General features: G+C 43.0%; 1 long non-coding RNA gene across 1 annotated transcript in view; it reads left to right on the top strand.

Moving 5' to 3' along the window:
* The window catches only part of LOC112550707, a 5,004-nt gene extending 944 nt beyond the window's left edge, over positions 1 to 4,060 (top strand). Inside the window, exons 2-3 of the long non-coding RNA XR_003094671.1 lie at positions 2,557 to 2,696; positions 3,812 to 4,060. This is a non-coding gene — a long non-coding RNA (uncharacterized LOC112550707). The remainder of the gene's footprint in view (positions 1 to 2,556; positions 2,697 to 3,811) is intronic.
* The last annotated feature ends 15,941 nt before the right edge of the window (positions 4,061 to 20,001 follow it).

Below are 20,001 nucleotides of genomic sequence, written 5' to 3' on the forward strand. Positions count from 1 at the left end.
GGCACCGCCCCCCCCACCCCCGGCACGCGGGAAAACCCGGCCCGGAGCCGCCGCCGCGCGGGAGTCGCCTTCTCGCACCGCACCGCACCGCGCCGTCTCGCGTGCGGCGCTCTGCCCCTGCCCCGCTCCAAACGCGACCACCTGGAGCTCGCGGGTTAGAAGCGAGACCTTTTATTAGACCAGGTGAGGCACTGCAACAACAAAAAAAACCCCACACAAATCTTTTTGTGCGACCTTATAAAAAAGATTTGTTGTTGTTGCAGTGTCTCAGGGGGTCTAAAGAAGGTCTCGTTTCTGAACCGCCCGGTCTAGATCCTCGCATTGCTTTTTTTGCCTCAGACAGACCAACGCGGCTGCCAGATACGGGCAGTCCTCGGGCTTACGACACTATTGGCTCCTGAGAAGGGTTGCAACTCGGGACCAATTTTCCCACAGCAACCCATGTTATAAATGGGGGATTGGTTCCTGAACCGAGGCCCAATACCCTATTTTCACCAAAAATACCCCAGAATTTTGTCCTTGATCAATTATAGATGAGTCATATAGCTACATTAAGGTATTTATATTGTAAATAGCAATCTCGTTGATCTGAAGGACGACTTCGAGGTGACTTTGCTGGACTTTTTGAAGGGCTCTTGGCTAGAGTCTTCTCAGGAGTCCTGGCGGCAGGTTTTTCTGAAGTCTTGTCTGCTTTCTTAAAGAAAGTGTGCAAGGAAGTTTGGACAGATGTTCTCCAGGGAGATGGGTGACGCAGTGAACTTGTTCACTGACGTGGCGTCGCATCGGATCAAACGTTGTAAAGTCAAAACTGAGGTCAGAAAGTTGAAAGAGGGTGTCAAGTTAGAAATGTAAGTGCAAAACATCGTAAGTCAAGGACTGCTTGTACATCTCATCCACAGCTCCGCTTTCTAATCCCTGACCCCTCTGCGGCTCTGCTTTCCGCTCCCTCCCCTATCTGCAGCTCTGTTTTCTGGTCCCTCCAGAATAGCACAGGGAAAGCTGCCGGGCTGGGCAGGGTTGCTTATGAAGAGGGTTACCTACAAACTCAAGAATAACGACACTGCAGGTTCCTGAGAAGATGAAAAGAAACGCAGTCGTTGTTTGTGAAGACCGTCCTGAAAGAAACCCCTCCAAATATTAACTTGTAGGAACTTGTTTCTTTGAGGCTGGAGGTCTCCCTCCTCTTCCACGTTGGCTCTTGACTGGCCTGGGAATCGTGTTTCTCAAGTAACCAAAACATAAACAGCTCTAAGAGATTTGTGAATGCAGAAGACGGGGGAAAGAAAAGACTGTGTGTTCCCTGAAACCACCGAGTGACTTGCAGTTCTGTCCTTTTTGGGGGTAACTCGCTTCATAGAGCAATTGCCATTCAAATCAAAATCATATGAGTACTGTGCCCTGGCCAGGCAGTTTTATTCTGACTGATGAATCTTCTATTGTTAGGAGGGACAAAATAAGATCTGGAAACACTTTCCTCCTTGACTAGTTGTATGAAACAAGCATTTACATTTTTCCATTCAAGTTTGTCCCTTCTCAATAACAGCGTCAGAACTTTGTCCTTTGGTATATTATATATTCTATCCTTGTTTCTAATTTTATTATTGGCTAATTGAATTGTCTCTTTCAGTGTATAAATTATGTAGTACTGAGGCTCAAGAGGTGGTGTGGTAATCATGAGATAACCGTACCCCTGAGGCATTATAAGACATGAAACACAGCTAGCTTGTGTACATCCCCCATCTGTGTGATTTCACCACAAGCTGCTTTAGAACTAGTTAAAAACATTTTACTATGGAAACAATGTGTGCACATATATTTTTAACAAGAAAGGAGCATCCCAGTTCAGTGGAATTGAGCAATGGCTTGAAGATAGTTTGAGACTTACCTTGATTCATTACAATACAGTCAATCAAACCGCTCCCATCAACCATCATATTATAGCGAGATTAGTCCTGGATGAAATGTCACTTTGTCTACCTACTTATTTGAAGTGATGTTTTGTGCATCAAAAAGACTGGAAAATCTTGAAATACCAACAAAATGTGTGTAGACACTTAGCTCCGTGATCAGAAATTTGGGATTTTTACAAAGCACAAATAATCCATAGAGTTCAGTATGTTTATACAAATATTTCTAGGTCAAGATGTGCAAGAAACTTGTTTTATTCAGTTTATATATTGTGTTAAGTATCGAGGTAAGAAAAATGGAGCTTTGTCCTCCAACAAGAAAAGACAATTTGGCGGCAAAATATACTGGATTATTTCTACACATAAGAGTAATTACCTCCTCAAAAGCCTAGGATTGCTCAGTTTTATCCATAACAACACTCACATAATAACAGTAATATGCCAGAAGGAGTACCAGCAAGGAACTGGATTAATTTATGTTAAACATAGGGTTTTAAATTATAGGTGGAGTCTGTAGTAATGCCTACTATTAAGGATGCCTGACACTTCTGCATTTTCAGTTGCTTATAACTTTGTCAAAGTTAACTGCTTGGGCTGAATTTTTCCATGTCTGGTGCTTAGCTCAAGCTATTTTTTTTTTTTATTTCAGCAAAAGCACAGTTCAGCTGTTTCTGAGAATGCCACTAGGATAAATATGATGGTTTTGATTTGGGAATCTTCAAACCTGGACACAGGCATGGGCGAACTGGGCAGCTGCCCAGGGCCCAGACAGAAAGGGGGCACAAAATGGTAATTTTTTTTCCATTGTCTGATTATTACTATCATTATCTCTGGCAAAGGAGGGCCCAATACTAAAAGTTCATGCGGGGCTGCCAGGAGTCTAGGTATGGCACTGGGAATCTTTTTGGTGTTATGAGGGGCTTGGGAGGGGATGGAAGTTGTTTTAGTTTTTTGAGACCCTCTAGTATTCAATGCTAAGGTGTTGCAATTTGGGTGGCAGGTGATCCTTGCATCTGGGAATTTCCTTTTAAATTTCTCATACGAATCTGATCATAATTGACCAAGTTACAAGCTTTTGGAAACAAACACAGTTTCTGCATGTACAGTAAAGAACTGCCAGGTCTTCAGTCTGCAGAGATTTGATTCACACTGGGCATGTCTTAGTCCAGGGTTTCCAGGTTCTGAAATTCCAGTTCCTGGCTGTTCTGGTCCATGCCAAATTTTAATATGAAACCCATCTTCCCTATGCTTTTAATACCCCAAGCACAAACCCTGTCTTTCCTTTGCTCTCACTCCTTGCCAGGCAGAATGGAGCAGGAAGCTAGCTGAATCAAATATAGGGAACAAAAACAGGATTTGATGTTGATTTGGGAGGAAAACAGGAGCATAGAGGGTGAAGAAAGACTAGTGGATGGAAAGAGAAATGCTAGGACTGGGAGCTGAAAAGAAAGACAGACTGGTTGGGAAAGGACATGGGATGAGAGATCCATCTGGGATTGCTGGATATGATTGGGGATGATTGGCTAAGCAAATTAGGGCTGGGAGCCAGTGGGTAGAGAAAAGACTCGTGTCATATTTCAATATGGAGGACATTTGGACTGGCTAGGTAAAGAAACTAGGACTGGGAACTAGAGGGGCAGGCAGAAGGAGGACAGAGATAATGAGTAGCCAAGATGCACAGCACAACTGTGGCTTGCTGAGCTGAGCAGAGAGGCTGGAACGAGGAACCAGGTGTGGGCATGACACTGCGACTGGATGTAGACTTGGAAATGGGAGTTAATGAAGGCATCAAATGGGACTGTAGAGGTGATTACAGGCTAGTGAGAAAGGCAAGAACCAGACCAGACAAAGACGCAGGAGGGGAAAACTAAGACCAGCTGACCAAGAATTCTGTGAATCCCTAGGAGGGAATGACGGCTGACCAGGGGAGATGAGAAGGCAGGATTGGAATAGAGATAACTTGGAAGGGATGCAGCAGAAGAGGTCAGGCTTGAGAAAAATGGCCTGAAGAGTCTGTGCCCATTGCTACACCCATCCAAAGCCTGGAATGGACCCACGATTCCTAACTCTCATCATTCCTCTGCTGTCAGCAGATAGCTGTGAAACCTTCTGGTAAAGCATTTCATCCCCCTAGTGCTAGACCACATAAAGAACTACAAACCACCATCTCTATCAGGTACTCTGTTAGCTCAAGTGGCACAGGCTTGTACAGCTGAGCTTGGGGTCCTGAACCTATGGATGAGCCATATGGGTGTTAACATGATGTCATAAGATGGACTTTCTGGTGAGGAGGAAGGACTGTAGCTTTAATAAGAGACTCAGAAACTACAAAAAAAAAAGACTATATTCAAAGGACCGTAGTTAGTTTGCACTAGATTCCATTCATCTTCTTGGAAAACCAGTTAAATCAAAAGCTTTTCACAGGTAGTCACTGTATTTAACTAATTTCCTGGATGCCTGACTTGAGACCCTGCAGCCTGACTTGCAAAGTGCTGAGCACTCACAGCTGTAACGAGTCAGTGGGAGTTATGCTTTGAACATATTAAGTGCTGTGTAATCATTCGGTCTGAAAAATCAGGTCATAAGTATCTCCAATTGGAAAACCCCCAAATTACTGGATAGCTATTTGACTTAAGCTCTCTGAGCCTCATTTCCCTGTTTGTAAAATAAGAATAATATCTGCTTCCCCCCATTTCATAGGGGCCTTATGAAAATAAACATATGCATTTTAATGTACTCAGATACTATTGTCATGAGCACCACAGAAAAGCTGCTGAGGAATTTAATAATTCTGTCTTCAAGGGAAGTGTTTGAACATTGGGAAGTAAATTGCTCATGAAGCCCACACATTGAAGAGTGAGGAGAAAACTGAGTAATCTTGACTGAGCACCATCCATTTTTTTACAGCAAGTGAGACAGGTGTCCTGTGGACAGACTGGAGCATGGCCATGTTATTAAATACTGTACCAATGCATATGCACAAAGTGGACAAATTCAGGTTGCCCGGGGAATCTTAATCCTGGCATTTGCAAACTTAAAAGTGTTCCTTTAATATATTGTGCATACTATATGCATAAATGATAATTCATCCCTTGGTGGCTGGAGACAGTAGAACTGCTTCAATCAAAGTCTCTGTAGCTGAGTGGGTAAAGTGCCTGCCTTCTCACAGAGAGCTATTAGTCCCAAAGTTAAAGTTCAGGATATTCTTTCATTAAAATCCTGATTTGCACAATCTTGCTGAACTTATACTAATCATTTTACCGACATTCCATAGGCACAATCTTATGCCAGGGTTGAATTTTTCTGTTCTGTTTAAGGCACATTGGCAAAGGAGCAGGGAAATAGAGAGGTGAGCTCACTTTCAATATTTTCTTTTCTTTCTCTTATTTTGGCTCACCATAACTGAGAAGTAGGTTGGCATAAGAAAGCCCGTGAGGTAGTAGTCTGGGCTGTCTTTGTATGGTCTACAAGCTCCTATCACCAGGTCATTTTTAACTATTTTTTTAGAAGAATTCCCTAGGAAAAAAGCTTAATTAAGCTGGCACTGAGGTTGTAAATATCTATTTACTGTATAAGGAAGGGTAAGAACTGGGAATCCTAAGACTGGGTAGTTAAAAATTACGGTTAGTCTTAAAGAAAAAACACTGAAGTCAGTATCCGGGTTATAGCCGTATTGGTCTAGAAGAAAAGGCAGTCAGGACTCGTAGATATGATATCAATTAAATAATTTTTTTTTGCACAAATCTTGTTGGTTTAATACAAAAATATCATCTCTACTATGAGTCTTGAAGTCAGCAGGACTTCTGCACATGCTTACATGCTGAACAGGGATGAGCTTATGCAGGAGTCCAAGTGCATTTCTGAATCAAGGCCAGAAGGCATATCTTCATCTCATCATTTGCTCTGAAAACTGAGTTGCGATCTAATTCTACTTGATAGTTTCTGTGTAAATTACTACACAATACGCACATCAAAGGGCCCCTGTTTTTATATTATTTCAGCAAACTACCTGTGTCTTAAACTTTAAGACTAGATTCTGACATTGGAAAAAGGTCGGTGTTTCCATGGCTTCATCAGAAATTAGGCAGAAAGCAGGGTATATTTGCACCTTACAGACTGACTAAATCAGATGTCTGATCAGCAAATGAAGCATCTCATGAAGTGAGCTTGGGCTCACAGAAGCTCAAGCTTTACATCTGACTTAGTTAGTCTACAAGGTGCAAATCTACCCTGCCTTCTGCCTGACTTCAAACACCACAACTAACTACCTTTCTCTGTTTATCAGAGGTTACCATATTGGTATATATACAATATTACCACCCTACCCAAGGGAAAAAATGATGAAATTGGTCTCAAATGCAAATGTATTTGTGTATTTTGAAACATCTTATAGACACTGAGGGCCTGACCCAAATCCAATAAAGAAGTCATTGACTTCCATGAGATTTGCATTAGTTATTTGATCAAGGTCTCAGAACATCTCAAGGGTCAGACCAAAGCTTAGGCAGTCTATTCAACAGGGGCACATCTGTACAAAACCAAAACCATAACCTCCAGAGTACCTTGACTTCACAGGCAAACTATGCAAATAAAAGTGGATTTAAGCTGACTGTAGTCACAAGCTGCAAGTTTCTTCAGACTGTTTATCAAAACTTTCTTCGTCATGCTGCCTAAAAGCAAAGGGCAGCAATGGTTTAGGAAGGAACTCTGGCAAGGTACAGGAGTGTCATTAAAGTTGGTCAGGTGACCTTAAACATGCATTTCCATGCTCAGCGAGATCTTTGTTTAAATTTAGCCATAATTTGGGAATTACAGGATTTGTTGTGTGTCCAGTTTTTGAGAAAGTTACATTCTTATGGTTTTCCCCTTAGGCAACTGATCTTCATTTTACAGTCTAGCCATGTTACTTGCCTCAGTGTTACAAATTTATTAGGCTGGATTATTCAGACCAACCAAATTTTGCTTGGTGTGGAATCAGGATTAAGGGACAACGGTAGTCTTATATCTTTTGGCTCTTTGGTCCCGAGGCCAGCAAGCAGCAAGCGTGTCTCTAGGCAAGATTTCCAGCAGCCCCTGAGTTACTCTAGTGAACTCGTGCTTATCTGAAAAGGAAAAGTATACTAAAATATGCAACAATAGCAGCGGATCTTTCTTCCTGGTAGCCATCACACATTTCTCAAAGAGAAAACTTAAAAAGTGCAAACTGTAAAATGTATCTAATTCCACAGAGGGGGGCCAGGAGAGCTGGGGAGTGGGGAGCCCTTAATAAAAAGGGTTTCAGGATAGCTAACTAGGATAAAGGTCATACAAAGTTTAGCTAGGCTCTTTAAATAATTAACAAATCAACATGGGAGTTTGTTAACTACTTAATGTAGCATTACAAAGACCTTATCCTACTGAGCAGACAAGTTAAAGTGAATGTCTAAATAAATGAAGAATCCTCAGGAGGCTGCTTCAGACAGTTGTAGGGCACAAAGGCTCTGTACTGAGGTTAAAGATCTGGTCCATTCAATTTAAGGCTTGCCGATACTGTAGATTCTCCTTTAGAACAGTTGGAAGTGCAATCTGTATCACCGGCTTCCTCTTCATAATGATGCCCAGTTTTTGATACTGTCTCTTGAGGTTGTTAGGCAGTGTCTACTGCCATGGAACCTGATCCCCGAAGAATGCACCAAAAGATATATTCCACCCCGCCCCCCCCCCCCCCCCCCCCCCTTCATTCATCACTCAAGAGAGACTAAATTTTTGTCATGTTTGTTAGTTTGTTGGAGTTCACCTGGTCACAGCATGGGTTTTCCATTTTGATCGGAGGACTGAGGGTTGCAGTCACCCTGATCTCTTCCAGAAGCGAGTGCCAAATTAGTAGGCCTATTGACAAGAAACCTCTACCTCCCACACGCACACGCCTGTTTCACTCCTGAACTTGACAGCTGCATGGTTCCAACTCAGTGTAGCTGCTGCAGGAAGTCATGACCTTGTAGGCTGAGACAGTCCCTCAAGTAACCAGGGCCAGTTCCATGGAGAGTTTTTAAGATGAAGACTGAAATCTTTAAACTGAGCCAGTGTACAACAGCCAGAGGAAAGAGCAGAGCATTGGGTGTGAAATGTTTTGAGTGACCTGTGTGCTGAGCAAGCGGGCTGCCGAGTTCTAATCCAATTTTTGTTTTGCCAGTGGCTTCAGACACAGATACATGACTGTTAAAAGTTAAAAATGCATGGATTATTGTGGCTAAATCCAAATCTGACAGGAGGGGAAAAGTTTTATTGCAAGCGAAGTATGGAAAAAGGGTGGTGGCTGCAGTGATCTGATTATCCAGAAGCAATGAAGCATCTGCATCAATATACTGAGGATAAAATCCTTGTGCTGTTGAAGGCAGTGGCAATTTTGCCATTGATTTCAATGGGATGAGGATATCACCCTGAGATTCTTGTCTGTCTTACTGATCTGATACCATGTCAGTAGCTGACACTATGTCATAATGTTTGAAATAGCATCAGTGATTCCCAGTTCAATTTTTTTTCTCTGAGTTTTGGCTGCAAACTTATGGTCATGCAGGAGGTCCGTGATAATGCAAGCTCACAGATCTCTTCCATGCCCTACCCACTGGAGTGCACTGCCTTTTGATGTATGTGTCTGCCACAACAATCTGGTACAATCTTTGAGCAATTCAAAATGAAGAGAAGAAAGAAACAAAGCTAGACACAAAAGGCGGGGGAGGCAGTGTCAAACACAGATGAAAACAGCTACGGTCATTTGCCTCTGGGGAAAGAAAATCAAACACAAGGAAACAATTTCAGACCAAGAATCAAGGGTACTTGAAACACGTACAGTGAATTTCATCCAATGCTCTCAATACGGTTTACACATACTAATTGAATTTCACAGTTGCCTTATGTGGAAGGTTAGTACAGTAGGAATGCTCCCTTCTTTATAGAGGAGCTGAGCCTGCAGGTCCCATTGATTTAAGTGGTATCAGAGATCAGGACTTCAGCACTGGTGGGTGCCCAGAACCTCTGAAAATCTGGCCACTACTTTACATGTCTACACATGGATTCAGACAATTAGCTGCAGTCACTCAAGTTTGAAAAAGTAGGCCTCAGTCAGTAGAGATATATTCCCATTTTACAAATGGGGAAAGCAGAGCCAGAGAGAAGTTTTACAGACTCATGGCAGAGCAGGAAATTAAAACAAAGTATTCCCAGTCCCCTGATCTAACCACTCAACCATGCTCCACATTTTAGGTATCCTGATATACAAAAACAGTTATATTGTTAGGACTTCCATATTCAGAATCAGATATACAATGCATGCACAAGTTGGAATGAGCAGCAGACACCTAGAGAGGTGAGGAATGGAAACCGCCAGAAATGTAGCCAAATAAAAACAAAACACTGGAAAGAAACTCCTGGGTCATTGAATCGAGCCTCATACTATTCCAGGCAACCACATTATATAATAACACCATTCATAAAAGTATATTAAACTCCATCTTAAAATGAGTTAGCTCTTTGGAAACTCCTGTTTGGAAAGCTGTTCCCGAATTTCCCTCTGCCTTCAGAACAGTGTGATGGAGTCTCCTGTAACGTGTCACTAATTTCCCATAGAGAAATGGTGTTCAGCCCATGGTCCACAGACAATGTCTAAGGGGTCTGCAAAAGGTGACTATGATCCATCAAAAGTATGTGAATACCCACACTTACAATTTAAAGGGGTCCACACCTTCATTCAAAATTTCCAAAGGGGTCCACATATCCATTCAAAAATATTTAGGGGTCTGCAAATGAAAAAAGGTTGAAATCCACTGCTATAGAGCATTACAGCAAAATTAAATATCTTCCACGTTTCAGGGGTGTTGGTTGTAGCTATGTTGGTCTAAGGACATAGGCAGGCAAAGTTCTTTGGGTAAATCTGATATCTTTTATTAGACCAACGAAAAAAATAATTGGAAAAATTCTTCTTTGCAAGCTTTCGGGTACAAACACCCTTCTTCAGGCAGAGGGAACGTCTGATAATAAAAGATATTAGATTTACCCAAAGATCCTTGTCTGCCATACAGCATTACAAACTTTTTCATTGCTGAATCACTGCAAAGCACATCACGTATCATGAACTGAAGCAATATTGGAAGCAACGCGTGGAATGTAACAGCTTTGATCGCTTCACAGTCACCGAACGGGAAAAAGTCTTAAAGAGTCTGAAAGATGGCAAAGCTGCTGGTTACGACAACATCTTACCAGAATTCTCGAAACAGCCTGGGCCCCGTGCTCACGTGTGGCTGACCTAGTTCTACACAAGACCCATCAGCTCAAGGTCACTCCCGAAGAAGTGGCGTATGGCAAAAGTTACTGCCATTCCAAAACCTGGCAATGACCTCACACTGGAGGCCAGCTACTGCCAATCACACTACTGTCTGTGTGCTACAAGGTCCTTGAGCACCTTATTTTACCCAGGAGTAGCCACCCTCCCCCCTGCACTGCTCCCTTGCAGTGAAGAGAAGAGCTGAACATGCAGTGCGATGCCACGTACCACATGGCCAACACTCATCTGGATGCCACCGTAGAATTCAAAGCTTTGCTGTTGCTGTTCTTTACATATATTTATTTGCATAGGCAGGGTACAATCTCTTGCACCCTAGTGACACAGAAATCAGAGGGTTATATTGCAGAATTTATGCCTAGCCTTTTTTCCTTGGCCATGCATCTCTCAGAGGAAAGCCTAAAGGTGTTTTCTCTAGGGCATTACTACAATGATATAGGCTACGTCCACATGGTAAACTTACCAACCCTAGCAGCAGGACCCTCAGGCACGATTGTGCTGTTGCAGGCAGGCAGCCTCCTAACCCAGAAGCAGTACAGTATAGCCACTGTAGAGCAGCTGAGCTAATTAGCTGGGGGCAGTCTAATTGGTATTGTCACTCAGCAGGGCTAATTCTAACAAACTCCAAGCACCATGCAGAGGCAGCTGCAAGCCTTCTGGTTTAGGAGGCAGCCTGCCCAGAGCAGTGTAGCAGTGTTTGAGGGCACCACTGCTGGGAATGATAAGTTTACTTTGCAGACCTGACTATCATCCTATTTTCTTAAGAAGCACTCCTGTTACCCAGCTTGGTTTTAGGTATGCTTCAAGTAAACCTGATTTTTAAATCATCTGATCCTGCAGATTTTTAATTTGTGTGTCTGTCTGTCTGTCTGTCTCACCCCTCCCCCCCCACATACCTTGCCAAAATTTCATCCCATTTTCAGTGACTCTGTACATTATCTTCCATCTAAATCCTGGTGCTCAAGTTCTCAGATCAGACAGTAATTTGGGGAAACAAGAGGGTAATTTAGAAATAAAAAGTAAAAATTAATTTCATGCTGGGGAAAGGTGTGACACTGACAGCTCTGGCAGATAAAGCTTGTATATACATTGAACAGGGATGGGGTTTCAGGCTCCTGAGCTGTCAATCCAGTGCTTTTTACACACACTACATTCACTTAAAAACAAAAAACAAAACCCTTTAGGGCAACTAGTTATGGAAAAACACCACTATCTCACCAGCTCTCCACATGCCTCTCAGGGGGACAGTGATCAAAGATGGGAAACCAAAGCATGCAACTCCGCTGGGATGTGAAATGCAGGTGATCATGCCGTGAACCTTCCTGACAGGTACACTGCACATTAAGTGTGTCAAGATTTGTATATCTGCTGTCACAATGCGGTTTTACCACTTTTTGATTTCCTTGGTACCTGACTGGCAGCTTTAGACATCAAATTACAGTCTGAACGTGACAGGCTGCAGCCCCTGACTAAGGCACTAGATCAAGCTAATTGAAATAACAAATATGCCTGAATAGGAGTTCCTTAAGAAAATGAAACCTTAACAACAGCTGCATTTATTTCTAACATAACTAGACTGGACTTATTGACTAGCTGGCATTTCTGCTACTGCATTTGAAGTTTATTGATTCTGAGAAATATGGAATGAACTTCAAAAGGGTCAGAATAGGACCTTGTGCCCAAGTGAGACATAAAATGATTCAAAAACACCAGGCAGAGCAACGGAGAGGTAGAAACCTGAAACCGGTTACTAGTTCATATCCAAAAAAGATGGCTGTTTTTGAAAATTGTTAGTACCTGATGGTTGGCTTGGGCCTTACTGGAAATGAGCTGAAAGACCCAGTCCACCTTTTAATGTACAAATGTTGCATTACAAGAAAATATCATCTTAACTGCCACCTCATCAATTAACATCTTTAGTGATATTCTTAGGAGGGTGAAAGAAGGATGCTGCACAGTCCCTTCAGTCAGGGTGAAGCACATTGGCAAGAAATATGGAAGAAGTTTGCATTAATGCTGACCTTGCCAAGTGTGTTCTGGGGAAAAGGAAAGATGACTTCAGTCCCCAGAGGCATTAAGCCAGCAACTTTCACAACCAAGAAAAGGAAAGAATTTAGAAGTTTGGAACCAATTTGCATTGACTAGGCCTGAAGAAATCTGCAGAGAAAGGGGTATCTGGTGGTTTAGGATTTTAGAGGTGCTCTTTACCCCAAATACACACACACACACACACGTACATGTATGTGGTGAGGAATTATTTTCACAAGAAGACTTCTATGCAATATGGAAAAAACATAATATGATGTAGTGAGATTAAGGTTTATTTCTATATCATCTGGGATGCACATTCAATTCTAGGAAGGGAAGAGATGGTATTGTTTGTGAACAGGCCATTCTGAGGAAGATATCAAAGATGGCACAGATGCAAGGAGAAGACCTCAAACACTACTGTACTCCTTCTGTAGCCCAAATTGGCTGAAGTAGATCTCTAAGTCCTTATTTTCAGGCTGTTTTGCTTTAAGATCTATAAGCTTTGTCTAACTTTTCATGCAAATAGTAGTAAATCTTGTTTTTTATGATCTCAAGGCTCCTCGTGAAGGATCAGGTAATATTCATGTGGTCTTTTGGGGACTGCCTGTCATCCCAGCTGCAGCCAATCCTTAATAAATCTGACACAGCCAGGGCATTCAAGGAAGTGTTATTTGGACAAGGTAGATGTAAAGAAGATCAGTTCTGGTATTCTGCTAGTGTTTTTAATGTTTACTGTTACTACTGCTATTAATGTTTTATTTTATTAAAAATAGAATAAATGATTTATTATGCTTGCCATTTTTAAACACATTCTAAAGAAAGTTATCAGATAGATCAGTAAAGGATACTCTCATGAGGTTCAATAAGGACAAGTGCAAGGTTCTGTGCTTAGAACAGAAGAATCCCATGCACGGGTACAGGCTGGAGATAGATTGGCTAAGCAGCAGATTTGTAATAAAGGACCTGGGGGTTACAGTGGACAGTAAGCTGAATATGAGTCAACAGCATCCCCTTGTTGGAAAGAAGGCTAACGGCATACTGGGCTGCATTAGTAGGAGCATTGCCAGCAAATTGAGGGAAGTGATTTTTCCCCTCTATTTAGCACTGAGACCACACGTGGAGCCCTGTGTCCAATTAGGGAGCACAAAACTGATAAACTCTGCAATACGGTAGTACTTGTAAATACAGTGTACCCAGCTGCAGAGTTTTTTCAGGCAGCCGTGTACGTGTAGATGCTGCCACAGCTGGCTGGGGCATGGAGTATTTCAGGATGGGGCTAACCAGAGTGCAGCCTTAGCCAGCCGGCATGCCTTAGCCAGCCCCTCCACCGCATGTGGAGCCCGGTAGGAGCAGCCTTGGGCTGGCAGGCTGACCCCCTCATGTCCCTTTCTAGCCTCCGCTGCTCCAACTGGGCTCCACATGCTGCACACGAATACATTTCAGAGCAATAAGCTCCAAAGTTTATTTGTGCACATTGACTGCACGCGTAGATGCGCCCAGTAAGGGCATAAGGTGAACTACCAGTATATGTACAGGCAAACACACTGAAAAAGATACAACGTGTAGTAATACCAAGGAAAAAGCATTCCTCTTAGACAGTTAAAAATGTGTCAAGCCTTTGATGTCATCAGAGCGGTGCACTCATTGAAGGGCTAAGGCACTAAAACATTGAGGGAGAGTCTGAGGACATCTTCCAGGGGATAGGAAACCCATCAACAACATTAAAAATAGAGGTAAAAGAGCCCAACAATTCCAAAATTCATAACACTAGGAAAGTGCAAGTCAGAGGCTATAAGAAAAATGGGATGAGCTTATTGCTCTGAGAAACATAGGGCAAGTAGAACCACCAGAGTGGATATACTTGCTGGTCAATGAAGGAAAGCATCAAAAATAATCTTTTGCTTACATATAAACCCCAAAGAACTAAATAAATATAAAGAGGGATTTTTTTCCCACTTCCTAAAGTGGAGAAATGTTTGGAGAGATGGATGATGCCAAATATTTGTCTGTACTTGATGTGTCAGCAGGATTCTGACAGATACCCTTAGAAAAACATAGCACACATTTGTACACATTCAGCATCCCTTTGGGGGATGCTGTTTCCTCAGGCTGCTGGCTGCTTTGCATTTGGCACCTGAGGTGCTTCACAGGAAAGTATAACACATTTTTTATGTTGTTGGAGATAGTAAATTTGACGGAGGTGATGCTTTAATTGAGAGGAAATATAGAAGATCTTGACCAGAGGCTCTGAGTAGCTTTGGAAAGATCTACAGCTAAAGGTAAACAAGCAAAAATATAAATTCTGCATAGCAGAAATAAAAATATCTGAGGAAAGGGCTAACACAGCAAGGTGTATGGGGAGATAACAGTGAAGTTGAAACTATTACCAGCATACCTGCCCAAAGAAACAAGGAAGGGGTTCAAAAATTCCACAGAAGAGTGAACTATGTAGGGTAATTTGTGTCTAACTTAGCTGCCCACACCACCAGCTTGAGATCCCTACTGGGCAAGATGTCTTATGGATATGGGATGCAACTGTTAACGAAACTCATGACAGAGCTCCCAGATCTCCTACTGATTTCAATGGAAGCCAGAAGTTCATTGTCCCCACAGGAGGCTTTCATTTAGGAGCAGGACACAGATATGGTTGTTTCGTATCAACAGAAGAGCTTGCCCTACTGTCCTAGCCAACTTCTATGGCTGGTACCTATATGTGGCCTCCTTGCATGTCTCTTATGGCTCCAATTAGAGACAGAATTTTCATTTAGTTTTGCTTTGCACTGTTCCTACTGTTCCCACTCCAGCAGTTCAAGGAAGGGGCCGTGTATCCTTACCTTCCAGGACTGCCAAAAATCCTAATTAATTAATGTGCTGTGTTCTGCCCTCATTCTCGGTGTACCGTTCTGTTCATGTCAGCAGGGTCACTTTTTTTGTAAAGCAGTTTGAAATCTAATAACAGCTAGGTAAAAGGACTATTATTTGCAGTTAAAATACAGAGTGGGGGCATGCTGAACAATGATGCATATTCCATTTAATCCCAGAGAATGAGCCTAGCAAAGATGTACATGTCAAATTTCCACTATTGTTCAGGGAGGAGTTTCAAGACTAGTCACCTTCCAGCACATTGGAAACTCCAAAGAAACTTGTTCTTTGTTTAACTGCATTGCTATGTATGTGCTAGTGAAGTGTGGGAAGGGGAAGGAAACAGAAGACCCTCTGAAATGCAGATGAATTCCTGTTGCAGCTTGAATATGCTAAGCAATGCTAAGCAATGTGAAAGAGAAAGGCTTGGTGCCCAACTTTCTGTATATTTAGGAACTCACAAAGGGAGAGTCTGGGGAGACATCGTCACCTCAAGCGGTGCCATCTCCTTGTTAAATTACCATTTGCTTTTATAATTAGGCTGCTCTAATCATACAGCTGTAGAAAAAACTTTGTTCCCTTTTGAGAAGTTTCATGCCAGCCAAATGTGGATGGTGCATGTTTTCCCAACAGCCTTGCTTAGTATTAGGGAGGGCCATGAGGCCTATGACCATGTAAGCATGAGAGATTTACATGGGAAGGAGGTAGGGCTCATATAACGTTTGCTGCAAAAAGGAAAACAGACAATAATTTACAGAGCCTGCCCACCACATCAAGGGAAGATAAGCAGAGAAACACTTACATTCACATCCAAATTAGACATCAACTAGGTACGGAGGTACCTTGTCAAGACTGAGGAACTAGTGGGCAAATGCAGAAGCAGAATTTTAGGTGCCTTGGCATCTTGAATGTCAAAACTTGAAATGCTAAACAGTGGAGACACTTCCAAGATTATGCAGTGGCCTGGTGGTTTTCAAGATTAAGAATTTAGCCATTGGCACCCACATTCTGCTGCAGTCTCACATTAAGACACCTAAGCCCATTTTTGGAACTGACCCTTAGCCTTCTCCCACCTCGTTTTTCCTACAGAGCAGTGATATTCCACTGATTTACAGTGGCATTGTGGAGAGTACCATCTGCAAAATCCTCCCAAGTCCTTAGCTGAAAGGTCCTATATAAATGGAAAGCATTACTTCACTCTTAAAAATAAACAGAAACAGCAACGGGTCTCGGACTTACCTACCTTTCAGTCCATACTACAGTGCAGCGTTGAGAGGTCCAGTGCTCCACAGTGCCATGCCACCAGCAAGGTCTCTTCTCTGTCTTCTCATATGTCATTGTCTGCATAGAAGCTGAAGGTCATCAAAGACCTCCAGAGAATAAACAAGAGTCCTGCCTGGCATTCCTTCCTTCAATAAGTAAAACACTTTTGAGTAGTGGAGACTTCCCAAATTATTCCTGAGCACATGACTGCCACTGAATTTGAGTGCACAGTCACTGCACTACCATGATCTAACTCATTAAAGTGCTTAGCAAAGCACTTTGAACTGCCTCAAGCATGAAAAGCACCATATAAGAGCAAATTTTATTCCTGTAAAAAGGTAGTAAGGAAAGTTAGAGGCACTGCTGACATGCACAATGGGTGTAATGGGCAATGTTCACAGAAGCAAAATTAAAGTTTTAGGCATCAATGCCAGAGGGCACCTGGGCCCCACCATGTGCCTAATCCCCTATGCTTTCATGGTTGGTGTTTCCTGACTGTGAGCAAGGCACAAAGCTAGCCTGTCTTTCTGAAACAGCTATCCCTTCTACCTCAGATCTAAAATTAGGAGTCTGGCCAATACGTTTTCTCCAGTTATTTGATTTAGTTTTTGAAGAGAGAAGCAAAAAAACCACTGACAAGTGCCTGGCATTATGTGGCTTTCTTTCAGTCCTTCCCATTCTGCCGTTCCCCCTTATCAGTTCAGTTATGGTCCCTATATAGATCGCTCTACCCATTTGTTCATGATTCCCCTAGTATCAGAGCTCTGGATGCGCACCTTATTTTATATCCAACATGCTATTCTTGTGCCATACCTTTTAATGGCACAATAGGCACCTCAGTTCTGCCCTGCAGCACCTCCATTGTTCTAGTCCTGGAGCTTACCCAGCTCTGCCACAGAATCGCACTCTTGAACTGTTGCACCTACTTGCTATTTCAGTTATTGGCTTTTACTAAGCTTTGTTAGGGCACCATTGCTCTGACCTTCAATGCATCCTTTCGGTCTGGCCTGGCCCTTTCCTTACTCTCTTGTCAATCTTGCCAAATTCAGAATTTTTCAAGGGTTTCTGCTGTGAAATGGACACATACTGCAGGGACTGGATTGAGATTGCTAAACTCCTTTCCTTGAGTGACTGACAAAACTTGACTGGCATATAGTGATCCTTAGGAGCCTGAAAGTGCTTATTTTCTTCTCCTAAATTCTAGGAGCCTGGGAATGAGTAACATCTGAGTGTGTGAAAGTTTTCATGCTGGCCCAATACAGAGTCATGGGATCGGATCAGATAGGAGTTGGGGTGGGAGTGGAGAAATGTTTTACATTTGCACCCCAAAAAGCTAAGGTGCCTCTGAGCATCCATAACAGACAGTGGCATAAGAATGTGAATTGTCACTATGGGGCTCATCCAGGATCCTGATCCACAAGCCATGCTAAATCCTAAAAGCACCCCCCCTCCAGAATCCTTCTCGTAAGAGGAAAGCCTTGTGACTAATGCTAAGCACAGATAGCTTAATTTTGATTTTTAAATGCAGTACTTTGCAAAGACTTTGAGCTCCCACCTCCCCCTCCACATTCCCATAGCATCAGGGCCTTGCAAAACAGCAGAGACAACGTGCTCAGTCTTAAGGTGGGATGAAGTACCTTCCACTGCTCTGCAGCAATCACTTTGAAGGTCGCTGAACTTGACTGTCTTATAGTGATCCTTAGGAGCCTGAAAATGATTATTTTCTTCTCCTAAATTTCTGTCTTTCCTGCCCAGAGCAGGGGGGCTGGACCTGATGATCTCAGAAGGACCCTTCCAGCCCTAAACTTCTGTGAATCTGTGAGCCTGAGAATGAGTAAGTAACATTTGGCTATGTGAAAGTTTTCATGCTGGCCCAATACAGAGTAATGGGTTTGCAGCAGATAGGAGTTGGGATGGGAGTGGAAAAATGTTTTACATTTGCACCCCAAAAAGCTAAGGGGTCCCACAGCCCCTACCCAGCATTCCATTGGCAGAAGGTCAGGCACGAAACCTGAGCATTAAAGATCAGAGCGGGGTAAAGGGAATTGAATCTTTGGGGTTCCCAAAGAAGCCCAATAGGACCCCTACATTGTAGATCAACTGGGAATACATGCATTGCCTGGACTTCTAGCCTTCCATGGTCCTTACTCAGCTATTATTGCTACAATTCCCATAGAATTCAATGGGAGCCTGCCAGAATAAGAAGAGCATAAAAGCCTTAAGATTTAATGCATTATGAACTTGGACATCATGGAATTCCACTAACAGGATCAAGCTATGGCCCTGGATCTCCACATAATGCCTAGAAAAGTGTTTGGTAGAATCCAGTGTTGCCTCATATATTGTGACTCAGTGACATTGCCGGGTCCTGCCAACCCTTTCCAAGCAAAACATCAATTGACTTCACTAGGAGTAAGGGCCTGAGTTACAGCTGCAGTGCTGGATCCACAGCAAACAGAGGTGCCTAGGGAGAATGCAACTATAAAAAGGTTCTGGTGCACAGCATACTTGCTATTAAGTGCATAGGAAATGTTGTTTGTGAGCTTACATCTAAAATGCTGACTAAAAGGTTTCCCATACTTTTCACTCAGTTTCCTTTTCTGTGCTGTCCTCCTCCTCCTGCCACTGCCAAAAAACTGTGGCTGAAGGAGGGAAGCTTTCTGATTTGCAGGTATTAAGACGGGGTGTTTTCTTCTTCTGCAACAATTTTTTTTTCAATTTAATTTGTATCCACAGCCAAATTAGCCAAAACTAATGCCAAATCCAAGTGTCCAGAACCCTAAGTGGCAAACAAACATCCTCCATCCCACCTGGGGCTTCAGATGTTTCCAAAACCTTTGGCGGGCATCCTACTTGCAGGCCCAAGCCCAGAGGTTTGGGGTTTGGATGCCCCCAAGTTTTGCTTCCCCTTAGCCATAAGGCCTTTGGAACAAGCAAGGGAGGAGACTCCCATTTCCATAAACTGGGCTTAAAGCCACTGCACCTTGGCAGGTACTGAACCACGCCAGAAGAACAGTTCTCTCGGGTAGCACTTCAGGAAAACTGCCTTCTTGGACACAGATACATGGTATTTCCCCTGCCAGGTTACGAAGCAACTATGCTTGTCCTGAGCCTTCAAGAGGAGATAAGAACAGAGTGAATTTTATTAGTGGATGTTAAGAGTCATGAACCAAAAAGATGACAAAGCCAGTAGGGAAATACAGATCACCCGAGCGAGGAAGTAACATTAGAGGGATGGGGGTGAGGAGGGGAATGCAACTAGGTTACAGAACATACAATATTAGCCAACTAAGCCCGGGGGCGAAGGAGGGGGTGGGGGAGGGGGAGGCAGGGGGTTTGTGACGCTGAGAGAGAAAGAAGATAGATGCACACAAACCCGTACAATGATCCACAATGGTGGAGGAAGTGGGTTGGAGAAAGTGTCTCAGTCCATTTAGAGTCTCATCGCGGGGGTCCTCTTTGGGTACAGCGGGGTGGTCCATTGTTGAAGGTTCCTCTTGGAGTCCATTAGGTTCAGAGCGGGGTTCAGGTGGCCTCCTCTGGGTCTAGTCCGGTGGTGGTCGGTCTGGCGGGGTTGGTGTATTGGTGATAGCCCGTGATGTGCTCTACGTAGATGTTGCA

The sequence above is a fragment of the Alligator sinensis genome, unplaced genomic scaffold (genome assembly GCF_000455745.1).
Source record: "Alligator sinensis unplaced genomic scaffold, ASM45574v1 scaffold492_1, whole genome shotgun sequence".
Taxonomy (NCBI): Eukaryota; Metazoa; Chordata; order Crocodylia; family Alligatoridae; genus Alligator; species Alligator sinensis.